At 33.4% G+C, this 17,167-nt stretch overlaps 12 non-coding genes across 12 annotated transcripts; all 12 read right to left on the bottom strand.

The window, feature by feature from the left end:
- Positions 1-971: 971 nt before the first annotated feature.
- TRNAR-UCU (transfer RNA arginine (anticodon UCU)) lies at positions 972-1,057 on the bottom strand. The gene is given in 2 exon segments: positions 972-1,007; positions 1,021-1,057. It is a non-coding gene; the product is annotated as a tRNA-Arg (tRNA).
- An 800-nt stretch (positions 1,058-1,857) lies between these two features.
- TRNAR-UCU (transfer RNA arginine (anticodon UCU)) lies at positions 1,858-1,943 on the bottom strand. Its single transcript is given in 2 exon segments — positions 1,858-1,893; positions 1,907-1,943. It is a non-coding gene; the product is annotated as a tRNA-Arg (tRNA).
- Positions 1,944-3,598: 1,655 nt separating this feature from the next.
- Positions 3,599-3,684, bottom strand: TRNAR-UCU (transfer RNA arginine (anticodon UCU)). Its single transcript is given in 2 exon segments — positions 3,599-3,634; positions 3,648-3,684. It is a non-coding gene; the product is annotated as a tRNA-Arg (tRNA).
- A 771-nt stretch (positions 3,685-4,455) lies between these two features.
- Positions 4,456-4,541, bottom strand: TRNAR-UCU (transfer RNA arginine (anticodon UCU)). The gene is given in 2 exon segments: positions 4,456-4,491; positions 4,505-4,541. It is a non-coding gene; the product is annotated as a tRNA-Arg (tRNA).
- Positions 4,542-5,337: 796 nt separating this feature from the next.
- On the bottom strand, positions 5,338-5,423 carry TRNAR-UCU (transfer RNA arginine (anticodon UCU)). The gene is given in 2 exon segments: positions 5,338-5,373; positions 5,387-5,423. It is a non-coding gene; the product is annotated as a tRNA-Arg (tRNA).
- Positions 5,424-6,192: 769 nt separating this feature from the next.
- TRNAR-UCU (transfer RNA arginine (anticodon UCU)) lies at positions 6,193-6,278 on the bottom strand. The gene is given in 2 exon segments: positions 6,193-6,228; positions 6,242-6,278. It is a non-coding gene; the product is annotated as a tRNA-Arg (tRNA).
- Positions 6,279-8,479: 2,201 nt separating this feature from the next.
- On the bottom strand, positions 8,480-8,565 carry TRNAR-UCU (transfer RNA arginine (anticodon UCU)). Its single transcript is given in 2 exon segments — positions 8,480-8,515; positions 8,529-8,565. It is a non-coding gene; the product is annotated as a tRNA-Arg (tRNA).
- Positions 8,566-9,336: 771 nt separating this feature from the next.
- On the bottom strand, positions 9,337-9,422 carry TRNAR-UCU (transfer RNA arginine (anticodon UCU)). Its single transcript is given in 2 exon segments — positions 9,337-9,372; positions 9,386-9,422. It is a non-coding gene; the product is annotated as a tRNA-Arg (tRNA).
- Positions 9,423-10,218: 796 nt separating this feature from the next.
- TRNAR-UCU (transfer RNA arginine (anticodon UCU)) lies at positions 10,219-10,304 on the bottom strand. The gene is given in 2 exon segments: positions 10,219-10,254; positions 10,268-10,304. It is a non-coding gene; the product is annotated as a tRNA-Arg (tRNA).
- Positions 10,305-12,793: 2,489 nt separating this feature from the next.
- TRNAR-UCU (transfer RNA arginine (anticodon UCU)) lies at positions 12,794-12,879 on the bottom strand. Its single transcript is given in 2 exon segments — positions 12,794-12,829; positions 12,843-12,879. It is a non-coding gene; the product is annotated as a tRNA-Arg (tRNA).
- Positions 12,880-14,734: 1,855 nt separating this feature from the next.
- TRNAR-UCU (transfer RNA arginine (anticodon UCU)) lies at positions 14,735-14,820 on the bottom strand. The gene is given in 2 exon segments: positions 14,735-14,770; positions 14,784-14,820. It is a non-coding gene; the product is annotated as a tRNA-Arg (tRNA).
- Positions 14,821-15,592: 772 nt separating this feature from the next.
- Positions 15,593-15,678, bottom strand: TRNAR-UCU (transfer RNA arginine (anticodon UCU)). The gene is given in 2 exon segments: positions 15,593-15,628; positions 15,642-15,678. It is a non-coding gene; the product is annotated as a tRNA-Arg (tRNA).
- Between the last annotated feature and the right edge of the window lie 1,489 nt (positions 15,679-17,167).

Here is a 17,167-nt window from a genome sequence, read left to right as displayed (position 1 = left end):
AAGATTTTACTTTGTATATATATATATATATATAGTAAATAAGTCTCCTATATACAATGTCTACGTTATGTATTATTGTAAGTAAAGTTTAAATGTTTGCATTTGAAACTAAAGAACGACTCTGGTGTGACTCAAACACAAGACCTTTGAATAACTACAACCTACTAGAAGTCAAATGCGCTGTCCATTGCACCACAGAGCCACTGATGTACCACGTTTTTGTATCAACAGTACAATGTGTTGAATACTCTTGAGTTAAATGACAATCTGTGATGAAACTAATCTTTTTATTTTTCTATTTTTTAAGTAGGCTGTAAAGAGAGTATCGTAGAGTGAGATTCAAATTTTTGTAATGATTTCAGAAATAGCTCCCACTTTGTGTGAGGTGCAAATCAATATGGGGACAATTGCATCATGTTTGATTGAGTGTTTGTTGCAAAGAAACTGAAGACAGAAACATTTTGGTAACATTTATATAGGTTTTGCATTTTTACCAGTATAGATATTTATATTAATTTATATTATAATAATTACATGGCTATCGAGTGTCAGATATTTATAACATTTCTCCCAAATGCAACAGCTATGTCTGAGTCTTCCTCTTGCGGTTTTCAAGTGCAAGTCCTATATCAGGTTTTAGCAATTGTGTAGGTTATTTGTAATACCCATCTAAGGATTTTTTTATGATTTTTGAGTGTACTGTAGATACAATTTAAGCTTTGTATTCTTACGTGAGCAGACTCAACATAATATTTTCATTGCTGGTTAAAAATAACCATCCACATTTTTATTACCAGTTATTGATTTAAAGTATCTAAAATTGATTTGTAACTGGTCTTACATTTAAATGATTTTTATGTCAACAGCCTATAATTACTTTGTATATATAGTATATAGGTCTCCCATATACAATGTCTATGTTATGTATCATTTTAAGTACATTTTAAATGTTTGCATTTGAAGCTAAAGAATGACTCTGGTGGGACTCAAACCCACAACCTTTGAATAACTACAACCTACTAGAAGTCCAATGCGCTATCCATTGCGCCCCAGAGCCACTGAAGCAGCAAGCTTTTGTATCGACAGTACAACTTGTAGAATACTTTCATGTTTTAAAAGCTACAATCTGTGATGAAACAAATCTATTATGTCTTTCTTTTTTTAGTAGGATGTATATACACAGTATTGTAGAGTAAGAGCCAAAATGTTATACTGATTTCAGAAATAGCATCCTCATTGTGTGAGGTGCAAAAAAATGTGGGGACAATTGCACCCTGTGTGAAATAGTAACTGTTTATTGCAATACAAACTAAAGACCAAAATATTTTCTAAAATGTATTTAATGTTTAGAGTGCTGAACAGTGTAGATATTCATCTTATTTCATACTATCATGATAATGTTGCTAACCTGTGTCAGATATTTCCAACATTCCTCTTGAATGCAACATCCCTGTCTGAGTTTTCCGGCTGCTGATTTCGAGTGCAAGTCCTATATCAGGTTTAAACAATTATTTAGCTAATATGTGATAACCATGTAAGGATTACAGGTAAAAAGGATTTAATGTTTTTTGAGTGTAGATACCCTTCAAGGTCTGCATAGCTAGCTGAGCAGACTCAACATTGAATTTGGTTGCTGGTTAAATATTTCAATAAGCATTTTTGATCAGCAGTTATTGATTTAAAGTATCGAAAATTGATTTGTAATTGGTGATCTTACATTGAAAAGATTTTTATGTCACCAGCCTATCATTACTTTGTATATATATATATATATAGTAAATAAGTCTCCTGTATACAATGTCTACGTTATGTATTATTGTAAGTAAACTTTAAATCTTTGCATTTGAAACTAAAGAACGACTCTGGTGGGACTCGAACCCACAACCTTTGAATAACTACAACCTACTAGAAGTCCAAAGAGCTATCCATTGCGCCACAGAGCCACTGATGTATCATATTTTTGTATCAACAGTACAATGTGTTGAATACTCTTATGATTTAAATGACACAATCTGTGATGAAACTAATCTTTTTATTTTTCTATTTTTTAAGTATGCTGTAAAGAGAGTATCGTAGAGTGAGAGTAAAATTTTTGTAATGATATCAGAAATAGCTCCCACTTTGTGTGAGGTGCAAATCAATATGGGGACAATTGCACCATGTCTGATTGAGTGTTTGTTGCAAAGAAACTGAAGACAGAAACATTTTGGTAACATTTATATAGGTTTTGTATTTTACCAGTATAGATATTTATATTAATTTATATTATAATAATTACATGGCTATCGAGTGTCAGATAATTATAACATTTCTCCCAAATGCAACAGCTATGTCTGAGTCTTCCTCTTGCTGTTTTCAAGTGCAAGTCCTATATCAGGTTTTAGCAATTGTGTAGGTTATTTGTAATACCCATCTAAGGATTTTTTATGATTTTTGAGTGTACTGTAGATACACTTTAAGCTTTGTATTCCTACGTGAGCAGACTCAACATAATATTTTCATTGCTGGTTAAAAATAACCATCCACATTTTTATTACCAGTTATTGATTTAAAGTATCTAAAATTGATTTGTAACTGGTCTTACATTTAAATGATTTTTATGTCAACAGCCTATAATTACTTTGTATATATAGTATATAGGTCTCCCATATACAATGTCTATGTTATGTATCATTTTAAGTAAATTTTAAATGTTTGCATTTGAAGCTAAAGAATGACTCTGATGGGACTCTAACCCACAACCTTTGAATAACTACAACCTACTAGAAGTCTAATGCGCTATCCATTGCGCCACAGAGCCACTGAAGCAGCAAGCGTTTGTATCGACAGTACAACTTGTAGAATACTTTCATGTTTTAAAAGCTACAATCTGTGATGAAACAAATCTATTATGTCTTTCTTTTTTTAGTAGGATGTATTTACAGAGTATTGTAGAGTAAGAGCCAAAATGTTATACTGATTTCAGAAATAGCATCCTCATTGTGTGAGGTGCAAAAAAATGTGGGGACAATTGCACCCTGTGTGAAATAGTAACTGTTTATTGCAATACAAACTAAAGACCAAAATATTTTCTAAAATGTATTTAATGTTTAGAGTGCTGAACAGTGTAGATATTCATCTTATTTCATACTATCGTGATAATGTTGCTAACCTGTGTCAGATATTTCCAACATTCCTCTTGAATGCAACATCCCTGTCTGAGTTTTCCGGCTGCTGATTTCGAGTGCAAGTCCTATATCAGGTTTAAGCAATTATTTAGCTAATATGTGATAACCATGTAAGGATTACAGGTAAAAAGGATTTAATGTTTTTTGAGTGTAGATACCCTTCAAGGTCTGCATAGCTAGCTGAGCAGACTCAACATTGAATTTGGTTGCTGGTTAAATATTTCAATAAGCATTTTTGATCAGCAGTTATTGATTTAAAGTATCGAAAATTGATTTGTAATTGGTGATCTTACATTGAAAAGATTTTTATGTCACCAGCCTATCATTACTTTGTATATATATATATATAGTAAATAAGTCTCCTGTATACAATGTCTACGTTATGTATTATTGTAAGTAAACTTTAAATCTTTGCATTTGAAACTAAAGAACGACTCTGGTGGGACTCGAACCCACAACCTTTGAATAACTACAACCTACTAGAAGTCCAAAGAGCTATCCATTGCGCCACAGAGCCACTGATGTATCATATTTTTGTATCAACTGTACAATGTGTTGAATACTCTTATGATTTAAATGACACAATCTGTGATGAAACTAATCTTTTTATTTTTCTATTTTTTAAGTATGCTGTAAAGAGAGTATCGTAGAGTGAGAGTAAAATTTTTCTAATGATATCAGAAATAGCTCCCACTTTGTGTGAGGTGCAAATCAATATGGGGACAATTGCACCATGTCTGATCGAGTGTTTGTTGCAAAGAAACTGAAGACAGAAACATTTTGGTAACATTTATATAGGTTTTGTATTTTACCAGTATAGATATTTATATTAATTTATATTATAATAATTACATGGCAATCGAGTGTCAGATAATTATAACATTTCTCCCAAATGCAACAGCTATGTCTGAGTCTTCCTCTTGCTGTTTTCAAGTGCAAGTCCTATATCAGGTTTTAGCAATTGTGTAGGTTATTTGTAATACCCATCTAAGGATTTTTTATGATTTTTGAGTGTACTGTAGATACACTTTAAGCTTTGTATTCCTACGTGAGCAGACTCAACATAATATTTTCATTGCTGGTTAAAAATAACCATCCACATTTTTATTACCAGTTATTGATTTAAAGTATCTAAAATTGATTTGTAACTGGTCTTACATTTAAATGATTTTTATGTCAACAGCCTATAATTACTTTGTATATATAGTATATAGGTCTCCCATATACAATGTCTATGTTATGTATCATTTTAAGTAAATTTTAAATGTTTGCATTTGAAGCTAAAGAATGACTCTGGTGGGACTCAAACCCACAACCTTTGAATAACTACAACCTACTAGAAGCCCAAAGCGCTATCCATTGCGCCACAGAGCCACTGAAGCAGCAAGCTTTTGTATCGACAGTACAACTTGTAGAATACTTTCATGTTTTAAAAGCTACAATCTGTGATGAAACAAATCTATTATGTCTTTCTTTTTTTAGTAGGATGTATATACACAGTATTGTAGAGTAAGAGCCAAAATGTTATACTGATTTCAGAAATAGCATCCTCATTGTGTGAGGTGCAAAAAAATGTGGGGACAATTGCACCCTGTGTGAAATAGTAACTGTTTATTGCAATACAAACTAAAGACCAAAATATTTTCTAAAATGTATTTAATGTTTAGAGTGCTGAACAGTGTAGATATTCATCTTATTTCATACTATAATGATAATGTTGCTAACCTGTGTCAGATATTTCCAACATTCCTCTTGAATGCAACATCCCTGTCTGAGTTTTCCGGCTGCTGATTTTGAGTGCAAGTCCTATATCAGGTTTAAGCAATTATTTAGCTAATATGTGATAACCATGTAAGGATTACAGGTAAAAAGGATTTAATGTTTTTTGAGTGTAGATACCCTTCAAGGTCTGCATAGCTAGCTGAGCAGACTCAACATTGAATTTGGTTGCTGGTTAAATATAACAATAAGCATTTTTGATCAGCAGTTATTGATTTAAAGTATCGAAAATTGATTTGTAATTGGTGATCTTACATTGAAAAGATTTTTATGTCACCAGCCTATCATTACTTTGTATATATATATATAGTAAATAAGTCTCCTGTATACAATGTCTACGTTATGTATTATTGTAAGTAAACTTTAAATCTTTGCATTTGAAACTAAAGAACGACTCTGGTGGGACTCGAATCCACAACCTTTGAATAACTACAACCTACTAGAAGTCCAATGCGCTATCCATTGTGCCACAGAGCCACTGATGTATCATATTTTTGTATCAACAGTACAATGTGTTGAATACTCTTATGATTTAAATGACACAATCTGTGATGAAACTAATCTTTTTATTTTTCTATTTTTTAAGTATGCTGTAAAGAGAGTATCGTAGAGTGAGAGTAAAATTTTTGTAATGATATCAGAAATAGCTCCCACTTTGTGTGAGGTGCAAATCAATATGGGGACAATTGCACCATGTCTGATTGTGTGTTTGTTGCAAAGAAACTGAAGACAGAAACATTTTGGTAACATTTATATAGGTTTTGTATTTTACCAGTATAGATATTTATATTAATTTATATTATAATAATTACATGGCTATCGAGTGTCAGATAATTATAACATTTCTCCCAAATGCAACAGCTATGTCTGAGTCTTCCTCTTGCTGTTTTCAAGTGCAAGTCCTATATCAGGTTTTAGCAATTGTGTAGGTTATTTGTAATACCCATCTAAGGATTTTTTATGATTTTTGAGTGTACTGTAGATACACTTTAAGCTTTGTATTCCTACGTGAGCAGACTCAACATAATATTTTCATTGCTGGTTAAAAATAACCATCCACATTTTTATTACCAGTTATTGATTTAAAGTATCTAAAATTGATTTGTAACTGGTCTTACATTTAAATGATTTTTATGTCAACAGCCTATAATTACTTTGTATATATAGTATATAGGTCTTCCATATACAATGTCTGTTATGTATCATTTTAAGTAAATTTTAGATGTTTGCATTTGAAGCTAAAGAATGACTCTGATGGGACTCTAACCCACAACCTTTGAATAACTACAACCTACTAGAAGTCCAATGCGCTATCCATTGCGCCACAGAGCCACTGAAGCAGCAAGCGTTTGTATCGACAGTACAACTTGTAGAATACTTTCATGTTTTAAAAGCTACAATCTGTGATGAAACAAATCTATTATGTCTTTCTTTTTTTAGTAGGATGTATATACAGAGTATTGTAGAGTAAGAGCCAAAATTTTATACTGATTTCAGAAATAGCATCCTCATTGTGTGAGGTGCAAAAAAATGTGGGGACAATTGCACCCTGTGTGAAATAGTAACTGTTTATTGCAATACAAACTAAAGACCAAAATATTTTCTAAAATGTATTTAATGTTTAGAGTGCTTAAACATTATTTCATACTATAATGATAATGTTGCTAACCTGTGTCAGATATTTCCAACATTCCTCTTGAATGCAACATCCCTGTCTAAGTTTTCAGGCTGCTGATTTCGAGTGCAAGTCCTATATCAGGTTTAAGCAATTATTTAGCTAATATGTGATAACCATGTAAGGATTACAGGTAAAAAGGATTTAATGTTTTTTGAGTGTAGATACCCTTCAAGGTCTGCATAGCTATCTGAGCAGACTCAACATTGAATTTGGTTGCTGGTTAAATATAACAATAAGCATTTTTGATCAGCAGTTATTGATTTAAAGTATCGAAAATTGATTTGTAATTGGTGATCTTACATTGAAAAGATTTTACTTTGTATATATATATATATATATATATATAGTAAATAAGTCTCCTATATACAATGTCTACGTTATGTATTATTGTAAGTAAAGTTTAAATGTTTGCATTTGAAACTAAAGAACGACTCTGGTGTGACTCAAACACAAGACCTTTGAATAACTACAACCTACTAGAAGTCAAATGCGCTGTCCATTGCACCACAGAGCCACTGATGTACCACGTTTTTGTATCAACAGTACAATATGTTGAATACTCTTGTTTTAAATGACAATCTGTGATGAAACTAATCTTTTTATTTTTCTATTTTTTAAGTAGGCTGTAAAGAGAGTATCGTAGAGTGAGATTCAAATTTTTGTAATGATTTCAGAAATAGCTCCCACTTTGTGTGAGGTGCAAATCAATATGGGGACAATTGCACCATGTCTGATTGAGTGTTTGTTGCAAAGAAACTGAAGACAGAAACATTTTGGTAACATTTATATAGGTTTTGCATTTTTACCAGTATAGATATTTATATTAATTTATATTATAATAATTACATGGCTATCGAGTGTCAGATATTTATAACATTTCTCCCAAATGCAACAGCTATGTCTGAGTCTTCCTCTTGCTGTTTTCAAGTGCAAGTCCTATATCAGGTTTTAGCAATTGTGTAGGTTATTTGTAATACCCATGTAAGGATTTTTTATGATTTTTGAGTGTACTTTAGATACACTTTAAGCTTTGTATTCCTACGTGAGCAGACTCAACATAATATTTTCATTGCTGGTTAAAAACAGTACAACTTGTAGAATACTTTCATGTTTTAAAAGCTACAATCTGTGATGAAACAAATCTATTATGTCTTTCTTTTTTTAGTAGGATGTATATACACAGTATTGTAGAGTAAGAGCCAAAATGTTATACTGATTTCAGAAATAGCATCCTCATTGTGTGAGGTGCAAAAAAATGTGGGGACAATTGCACCCTGTGTGAAATAGTAACTGTTTATTGCAATACAAACTAAAGACCAAAATATTTTCTAAAATGTATTTAATGTTTAGAGTGCTGAACAGTGTAGATATTCATCTTATTTCATACTATCATGATAATGTTGCTAACCTGTGTCAGATATTTCCAACATTCCTCTTGAATGCAACATCCCTGTCTGAGTTTTCCGGCTGCTGATTTCGAGTGCAAGTCCTATATCAGGTTTAAGCAATTATTTAGCTAATATGTGATAACCATGTAAGGATTACAGGTAAAAAGGATTTAATGTTTTTTGAGTGTAGATACCCTTCAAGGTCTGCATAGCTAGCTGAGCAGACTCAACATTGAATTTGGTTGCTGGTTAAATATTTCAATAAGCATTTTTATTCAGCAGTTATTGATTTAAAGTATCGAAAATTGATTTGTAATTGGTGATCTTACATTGAAAAGATTTTTATGTCACCAGCCTATCATTACTTTGTATATATATATATATAGTAAATAAGTCTCCTGTTTACAATGTCTACGTTATGTATTATTGTAAGTAAACTTTAAATCTTTGCATTTGAAACGAAAGAACGACTCTGGTGGGACTCGAACCCACAACCTTTAAATAACTACAACCTACTAGAAGTCCAATGCGCTATCCATTGCGCCACAGAGCCACTGATGTATCATATTTTTGTATCAACAGTACAATGTGTTGAATACTCTTATGATTTAAATGACACAATCTGTGATGAAACTAATCTTTTTATTTTTCTATTTTTTAAGTATGCTGTAAAGAGAGTATCGTAGAGTGAGAGTAAAATTTTTGTAATGATATCAGAAATAGCTCCCACTTTGTGTGAGGTGCAAATCAATATGGGGACAATTGCATCATGTCTGATTGAGTGTTTGTTGCAAAGAAACTGAAGACAGAAACATTTTGGTAACATTTATATAGGTTTTGTATTTTACCAGTATAGATATTTATATTAATTTATATTATAATAATTACATGGCTATCGAGTGTCAGATAATTATAACATTTCTCCCAAATGCAACAGCTATGTCTGAGTCTTCCTCTTGCTGTTTTCAAGTGCAAGTCCTATATCAGGTTTTAGCAATTGTGTAGGTTATTTGTAATACCCATCTAAGGATTTTTTATGATTTTTGAGTGTACTGTAGATACACTTTAAGCTTTGTATTCCTACGTGAGCAGACTCAACATAATATTTTCATTGCTGGTTAAAAATAACCATCCACATTTTTATTACCAGTTATTGATTTAAAGTATCTAAAATTGATTTGTAACTGGTCTTACATTTAAATGATTTTTATGTCAACAGCCTATAATTACTTTGTATATATAGTATATAGGTCTCCCATATACAATGTCTATGTTATGTATCATTTTAAGTACATTTTAAATGTTTGCATTTGAAGCTAAAGAATGACTCTGATGGGACTCTAACCCACAACCTTTGAATAACTACAACCTACTAGAAGTCCAATGCGCTATCCATTGCGCCACAGAGCCACTGAAGCAGCATGCGTTTGTATCGACAGTACAACTTGTAGAATACTTTCATGTTTTAAAAGCTACAATCTGTGATGAAACAAATCTATTATGTCTTTCTTTTTTTAGTAGGATGTATATACAGAGTATTGTAGCGTAAGAGCCAAAATGTTATACTGATTTCAGAAATAGCATCCTCATTGTGTGAGGTGCAAAAAAATGTGGGGACAATTGCACCCTGTGTGAAATAGTAACTGTTTATTGCAATACAAACTAAAGACCAAAATATTTTCTAAAATGTATTTAATGTTTAGAGTGCTGAACAGTGTAGATATTCATCTTATTTCATACTATAATGATAATGTTGCTAACCTGTGTCAGATATTTCCAACATTCCTCTTGAATGCAACATCCCTGTCTGAGTTTTCCGGCTGCTGATTTTGAGTGCAAGTCCTATATCAGGTTTAAGCAATTATTTAGCTAATATGTGATAACCATGTAAGGATTACAGGTAAAAAGGATTTAATGTTTTTTGAGTGTAGATACCCTTCAAGGTCTGCATAGCTAGCTGAGCAGACTCAACATTGAATTTGGTTGCTGGTTAAATATAACAATAAGCATTTTTGATCAGCAGTTATTGATTTAAAGTATCGAAAATTGATTTGTAATTGTTGATCTTAAATTGAAAAGATTTTTATGTCACCAGCCTATCATTACTTTGTATATATATATATAGTAAATAAGTCTCCTGTATACAATGTCTACGTTATGTATTATTGTAAGTAAACTTTAAATCTTTGCATTTGAAACTAAAGAACGACTCTGGTGGGACTTGAACCCTCAACCTTTGAATAACTACAACCTACTAGAAGTCCAATGCGCTATCCATTGCGCCACAGAGCCACTGATGTATCATATTTTTGTATCAACAGTACAATGTGTTGAATACTCTTATGATTTAAATGACACAATCTGTGATGAAACTAATCTTTTTATTTTTCTATTTTTTAAGTATGCTGTAAAGAGAGTATCGTAGAGTGAGAGTAAAAGTTTTGTAATGATATCAGAAATAGCTCCCACTTTGTGTGAGGTGCAAATCAATATGGGGACAATTGCATCATGTCTGATTGAGTGTTTGTTGCAAAGAAACTGAAGACAGAAACATTTTGGTAACATTTATATAGGTTTTGTATTTTACCAGTATAGATATTTATATTAATTTATATTATAATAATTACATGGCTATCGAGTGTCAGATATTTATAACATTTCTCCCAAATGCAACAGCTATGTCTGAGTCTTCCTCTTGCTGTTTTCAAGTGCAAGTCCTATATCAGGTTTTAGCAATTGTGTAGGTTATTTGTAATACCCATCTAAGGATTTTTTATGATTTTTGAGTGTACTTTAGATACACTTTAAGCTTTGTATTCCTACGTGAGCAGACTCAACATAATATTTTCATTGCTGGTTAAAAATAACCATCCACATTTTTATTACCAGTTATTGATTTAGAGTATCTAAAATTGATTTGTAACTGGTCTTACATTTAAATGATTTTTATGTCAACAGCCTATAATTACTTTGTATATATAGTATATAGGTCTCCCATATACAATGTCTATGTTATGTATCATTTTAAGTACATTTTAAATGTTTGCATTTGAAGCTAAAGAACGACTCTGGTGGGACTCGAACCCACAACCTTTGAATAACTACAACCTACTAAAAGTCAAATGCGCTATCCATTGCGCCACAGAGCCACTGAAACAGCAAGCGTTTGTATCGACAGTACAACTTGTAGAATACTTTCATGTTTTAAAAGCTACAATCTGTGATGAAACAAATCTATTATGTCTTTCTTTTTTTAGTAGGATGTATATACAGAGTATTGTAGAGTAAGAGCCAAAATTTTATACTGATTTCAGAAATAGCATCCTTATTGTGTGAGGTGCAAAAAAATGTGGGGACAATTGCACCCTGTGTGAAATAGTAACTGTTTATTGCAATACAAACTAAAGACCAAAATATTTTCTAAAATATATTTAATGTTTAGAGTGCTTAAACATTATTTCATACTATAATGATAATGTTGCTAACCTGTGTCAGATATTTCCAACATTCCTCTTGAATGCAACATCCCTGTCTAAGTTTTCAGGCTGCTGATTTCGAGTGCAAGTCCTATATCAGGTTTAAGCAATTATTTAGCTAATATGTGATAACCATGTAAGGATTACAGGTAAAAAGGATTTAATGTTTTTTGAGTGTAGATACCCTTCAAGGTCTGCATAGCTAGCTGAGCAGACTCAACATTGAATTTGGTTGCTGGTTAAATATAACAATAAGCATTTTTGATCAGCAGTTATTGATTTAAAGTATCGAAAATTGATTTGTAATTGGTGATCTTACATTGAAAATATTTTACTTTGTATATATATATATATATATATATATATAGTAAATAAGTCTCCTATATACAATGTCTACGTTATGTATTATTGTAAGTAAAGTTTAAAGGTTTGCATTTGAAACTAAAGAACGACTCTGGTGTGACTCAAACACAAGACCTTTGAATAACTACAACCTACTAGAAGTCAAATGCGCTGTCCATTGCACCACAGAGCCACTGATGTACCACGTTTTTGTATCAACAGTACAATGTGTTGAATACTCTTATGTTTTAAATGACAATCTGTGATGAAACTAATCTTTTTATTTTTCTATTTTTTAAGTAGGCTGTAAAGAGAGTATCGTAGAGTGAGATTCAAATTTTTGTAATGATTTCAGGAATAGCTCCCACTTTGTGTGAGGTGCAAATCAATATGGGGACAATTGCAGCATGTCTGATTGAGTGTTTGTTGCAAAGAAACTGAAGACAGAAACATTTTGGTAACATTTATATAGGTTTTGCATTTTTACCAGTATAGATATTTATATTAATTTATATTATAATAATTACATGGCTATCGAGTGTCAGATATTTATAACATTTCTCCCAAATGCAACAGCTATGTCTGAGTCTTCCTCTTGCGGTTTTCAAGTGCAAGTCCTATATCAGGTTTTAGCAATTGTGTAGGTTATTTGTAATACCCATCTAAGGATTTTTTATGATTTTTGAGTGTACTGTAGATACACTTTAAGCTTTGTATTCCTACGTGAGCAGACTCAACATAATATTTTCAATGCTGGTTAAAAATAACCATCCACATTTTTATTACCAGTTATTGATTTAAAGTATCTAAAATTGATTTGTAACTGGTCTTACATTTAAATGATTTTTATGTCAACAGCCTATAATTACTTTGTATATATAGTATATAGGTCTCCCATATACAATGTCTATGTTATGTATCATTTTAAGTAAATTTTAAATGTTTGCATTTGAAGCTAAAGAATGACTCTGGTGGGACTCAAACCCACAACCTTTGAATAACTACAACCTACTAGAAGTCCAATGCGCTATCCATTGCGCCACAGAGCCACTGAAGCAGCAAGCGTTTGTATCGACAGTACAACTTGTAGAATACTTTCATGTTTTAAAAGCTACAATCTGTGATGAAACAAATCTATTATGTCTTTCTTTTTTTAGTAGGATGTATATACAGAGTATTGTAGAGTAAGAGCCAAAATTTTATACTGATTTCAGAAATAGCATCCTCATTGTGTGAGGTGCAAAAAAATGTGGGGACAATTGCACCCTGTGTGAAATAGTAACTGTTTATTGCAATACAAACTAAAGACCAAAATATTTTCTAAAATGTATTTAATGTTTAGAGTGCTTAACAGTGTAGATATTCATCTTATTTCATACTATCATGATAATGTTGCTAACCTGTGTCAGATATTTCCAACATTCCTCTTGAATGCAACATCCCTGTCTGAGTTTTCCGGCTGCTGATTTCGAGTGCAAGTCCTATATCAGGTTTAAGCAATTACCGTATATACTCGAGTATAAGTCGACCCGAATATAAGCCGAGGCACCTAATTCTACCACAAAAACCTGGGAAAACTTATTGACTCGAGTATAAGCCTAGGGTGGGAAATGCAGCTCTAGCCGTACACAGCCCTCAGTGCCAGATATGCCCTCATAGTGCCAGATATGCCCCCACAGTGCTGCCAGATATGCCCCCACAGTGCTGCCAGATATGCCCCCACAGTGCTGCCAGATATGCCCCCACAGTGCTGCCAGATATGCCCCCACAGTGCTGCCAGATATGCCCCCACAGTGCTGCCAGATATGCCCCCACAGTGCTGCCAGATATGCCCCCACAGTGCTGCCAGATATGCCCCCACAGTGCTGCCAGATATGCCCCCACAGTGCTGCCAGATATGCCCCCACAGTGCTGCCAGATATGCCCCCACAGTGCTGCCAGTTATGCCCCCACAGTGCTGCCAGTTATGCCCCCACAGTGCTGCCAGATATGCCCCCACAGTGCTGCCAGATATGCCCCCACAGTGCTGCCAGATATGCCCCCACAGTGCTGCCAGATATGCCCCCACAGTGCTGCCAGATATGCCCCCACAGTGCTGCCAGATATGCCCCCACAGTGCTGCCAGATATGCCCCCACAGTGCTGCCAGATATGCCCCCACAGTGCTGCCAGATACGTTCCCTCCCCAAGTGCCAGGTATGCCCCACAGTGCTGTTACTTACCCCTCCGTCGATCCCGCGCTGTCTTCTGGAGGGACACGAAGCACACAGCGTGCGCGGCTCTCCTGTGTCCCTCCTGCATCTTCGGCGGCTGCGGCGGGTCTATTATAGGAAGTGCCGGTTCGTGATCAGAGGTCACGAACGGGTATTTCCTGTAATAGAACCGCCGCTGCTGCCGCCGGAGATGCAGGAGGGACACAGGAGCGCCGCGCGCTGTGCGCTCCATGTCCCTCCATCACACTGCTCTGCCTCTGCCTGCACTGACTCGAGTATAAGCCGAGGTGGCTTTTTCAGCACAAAAAAAAGTGCTGAAAAAGTCGGCTTATACTCGAGTATATACGGTATTTAGCTAATATGTGATAACCATGTAAGGATTACAGGTAAAAAGGATTTAATGTTTTTTGAGTGTAGATACCCTTCAAGGTCTGCATAGCTAGCTGAGCAGACTCAACATTGAATTTGGTTGCTGGTTAAATATAACAATAAGCATTTTTGATCAGCAGTTATTGATTTAAAGTATCGAAAATTGATTTGTAATTGGTGATCTTACATTGAAAAGATTTTTATGTCACCAGCCTATCATTACTTTGTATAAATATATATAGTAAATAAGTCTCCTGTATACAATGTCTACGTTATGTATTATTGTAAGTAAACTTTAAATCTTGTCATTTGAAACTAAAGAATGACTCTGGTGGGACTCGAACCCACAACCTTTGAATAACTACAACCTACTAGAAGTCCAATGCGCTATCCATTGCGCCACAGAGCCACTGATGTATCATACTTTTGTATCAACAGTACAATGTGTTGAATACTCTTATGTTTTAAATGACACAATCTGTGATGAAACTAATCTTTTTATTTTTCTATTTTTTAAGTATGCTGTAAAGAGAGTATCGTAGAGTGAGAGTAAAATTTTTGTAATGATTTCAGAAATAGCTCCCACTTTGTGTGAGGTGCAAATCAATATGGGGACAATTGCACCATGTCTGATTGAGTGTTTGTTCCAAAGAAACTGAAGACAGAAACATTTTGGTAACATTTATATAGGTTTTGTATTTTTACCAGTATATATATTTATATTAATTTATATTATAATAATTACATGGCTATCGAGTGTCAGATATTTATAACATTTCTCCCAAATGCAACAGCTATGTCTGAGTCTTCCTCTTGCTGTTTTCAAGTGCAAGTCCTATATCAGGTTTTAGCAATTGTGTAGGTTATTTGTAATACACATCTAAGGATTGTTTATGATTTTTGAGTGTACTGTAGATACACTTTAAGCTTTGTATTCCTACGTGAGCAGACTCAACATAATATTTTGATTGCTGGTTAAAAATAACCATCCACATTTTTATTACCAGTTATTGATTTAAAGTATCTAAAATTGATTTGTAACTGGTCTTACATTTAAATGATTTTTATGTCAACAGCCTATAATTACTTTGTATATATAGTATATAGGTCTCCCATATACAATGTCTATGTTATGTATCATTTTAAGTAAATTTTAAATGTTTGCATTTGAAGCTAAAGAATGACTCTGCTGGGACTTGAACCCACAACCTTTGAATAACTACAACCTACTAGAAGTCCAATACGCTATCCATTGCGCCACAGAGCCACTGAAGCAGCAAGCGTTTGTATCGACAGTACAGCTTGTAGAATACTTTCATGTTTTAAAAGCTACAATCTGTGATGAAACAAATCTATTATGTCTTTCTTTTTTTAGTAGGATGTATATACAGAGTATTGTAGAGTAAGAGCCAAAATTTTATACTGATTTCAGAAATAGCATCCTCATTGTGTGAGGTGCAAAAAAATGTGGGGACAATTGCACCCTGTGTGAAATAGTAACTGTTTATTGCAATACAAACTAAAGACCAAAATATTTTCTAAAATGTATTTAATGTTTAGAGTGCTTAACAGTGTAGATATTCATCTTATTTCATACTATCATGATAATGTTGCTAACCTGTGTCAGATATTTCCAACATTCCTCTTGAATGCAACATCCCTGTCTGAGTTTTCCGGCTGCTGATTTCGAGTGCAAGTCCTATATCAGGTTTAAGCAATTATTTAGCTAATATGTGATAACCATGTAAGGATTACAGGTAAAAAGGATTAAATGTTTTTTGAGTGTAGATACCCTTCAAGGTCTGCATAGCTAGCTGAGCAGACTCAACATTGAATTTGGTTGCTGGTTAAATATAACAATAAGCATTTTTGATCAGCAGTTATTGATTTAAAGTATCGAAAATTGATTTGTAATTGGTGATCTTACATTGAAAAGATTTTACTTTGTATATATATATATAGTAAATAAGTCTCCTATATACAGTGTCTACGTTATGTATTATTGTAAGTAAAGTTTAAATGTTTGCATTTAGAACTAAAGAACGACTCTGGTGGGACTCGAACACAAGACCTTTGAATAACTACAACCTACTAGAAGTCAAATGCGCTGTCCATTGCACCACAGAGCCACTGATGTACCACGTTTTTGTATCAACAGTACAATGTGTTGAATACTCTTATGTTTTAAATGACAATCTGTGATGAAACTAATCTTTTTATTTTTCTATTTTTTAAGTAGGCTGTAAAGAGAGTATCGTAGAGTGAGATTCAAATTTTTGTAATGATTTCAGGAATAGCTCCCACTTTGTGTGAGGTGCAAATCAATATGGGGACAATTGCACCATGTCTGATTGAGTGTTTGTTGCAAAGAAACTGAAGACAGAAACATTTTGGTAACATTTATATAGGTTTTGCATTTTTACCAGTATAGATATTTATATTAATTTATATTATAATAATTACATGGCTATCGAGTGTCAGATATTTATAACATTTCTCCCAAATGCAACAGCTATGTCTGAGTCTTCCTCTTGCGGTTTTCAAGTGCAAGTCCTATATCAGGTTTTAGCAATTGTGTAGGTTATTTGTAATACCCATCTAAGGATTTTTTATGATTTTTGAGTGTACTGTAGATACACTTTAAGCTTTGTATTCCTACGTGAGCAGACTCAACATAATATTTTCATTGCTGGTTAAAAATAACCATCCACATTTTTATTACCAGTTATTGATTTAAAGTATCTAAAATTGATTTG

The sequence above is a fragment of the Pseudophryne corroboree genome, chromosome 4, assembly GCF_028390025.1.
Source record: "Pseudophryne corroboree isolate aPseCor3 chromosome 4, aPseCor3.hap2, whole genome shotgun sequence".
NCBI classification, from domain to species: domain Eukaryota; kingdom Metazoa; phylum Chordata; class Amphibia; order Anura; family Myobatrachidae; genus Pseudophryne; species Pseudophryne corroboree.
The sequence above is the reverse complement of the archived record's forward strand: the minus strand, read 5'-3'. Positions and strand labels throughout refer to the sequence as shown.